We start from the raw sequence: 1,136 nt of genomic DNA on the forward strand, positions 1-1,136 counted from the left end.
TTTTTTTTTTTTTTTTTTTTTTTTAAAATTCATTATATACCTGTTGTTGCTGAAGCAAATTTCTCCACGTCAACAACCAGCATATTGGGCTGCAACATAGTGAAATTAAGTCAGGTAAAATTAGCTAGCAATTATTGCCGATATTTTGAAATCCTTTGACCTTTGGATTATGGAAGAAGAGACAAATGGTCAGCCAAGACTTCTTGGTTACCATAGGCAAATTTAGATCAAATTAAGTTGGGTTTAAGGGTGATCCATGAACAAGTTTACTATTTAGAACTAACCTCAACAAGTGTCTGCTCAAACACAATCCCCAGAAGCTTATCCTGCCCAGAGTAGGGGAGAGAAAACATAACATGATCAATTCCAAAAAAGGTCCATGTACAAGTCGATTTCTGACTAATAACTTACCATCCATCCAGCGATTCCGGGAAATTCAGTAACATCAATCCCGTGATTAAAAATAGGTTTTACTGTCATTTGAAAATATGGTGGTTCAGCAAAGCATAGACGCAAACGTCCAAGGTAAGGATATTGACGAATAAACTTCAAACCAACCAAAATCTACAATAGAAAGGATTAACCTCAGTTAATACTTAACTTCTCTAAAAGAACATTATTTATTGTAAATGAGCTACTCTAACATCAGACTACCAGTGTATAGCATGTTGTCCATATCAATCGCCTCTAGAAGTGTTCCAAGAACAAAAATGTTCTTCTAAGAATATTGAGATTGTGCTAGTGCAAAAACAAAACAAAAAAGAATAACTGGGAAGGTATTATTTTTTAAACTGCAGGAAGGTGTTGATGGTTTTTCAAATAGTGATTGTAGTTGAAGTGGTAAAACGGATTCGTATCAGACTTGTGAAGAAAACAGTTTTTAGATTTAAATTTAAACAGGCAAATAAAAAGAGTTGTTCAAAGTTATAGAGAAAAACACCAAGACTAGGATTCCACCAATGACCATTTTAATAGTAAACTCTAAATAGTTCTTATGCAATTTTATCTTTAAAATCAATTCTAATATTTGCCTCAAATAAGTTTTTGAAGTAATAATTGTAATTAAAAAGTATAAAACATCAAAAGTTACTAAAACCCAGCATGCTTCATCAAGTCAATTCACAATTACTCAATAA

At 32.3% G+C, this 1,136-nt stretch overlaps 1 long non-coding RNA gene across 1 annotated transcript; it reads right to left on the minus strand.

Annotated features, from left to right (window-relative positions):
* Positions 1–34: 34 nt before the first annotated feature.
* On the minus strand, positions 35–620 carry LOC113337310. Its single transcript, XR_003354171.1, has 3 exons — positions 412–620; positions 285–326; positions 35–89 (listed from the first exon to the last, which is right to left on the minus strand). It is a non-coding gene; the product is annotated as an uncharacterized LOC113337310 (long non-coding RNA).
* Positions 621–1,136: the final 516 nt, after the last annotated feature.

The sequence above is a fragment of the Papaver somniferum genome, unplaced genomic scaffold (genome assembly GCF_003573695.1).
Source record: "Papaver somniferum cultivar HN1 unplaced genomic scaffold, ASM357369v1 unplaced-scaffold_15835, whole genome shotgun sequence".
Classification (NCBI taxonomy): domain Eukaryota; kingdom Viridiplantae; phylum Streptophyta; class Magnoliopsida; order Ranunculales; family Papaveraceae; genus Papaver; species Papaver somniferum.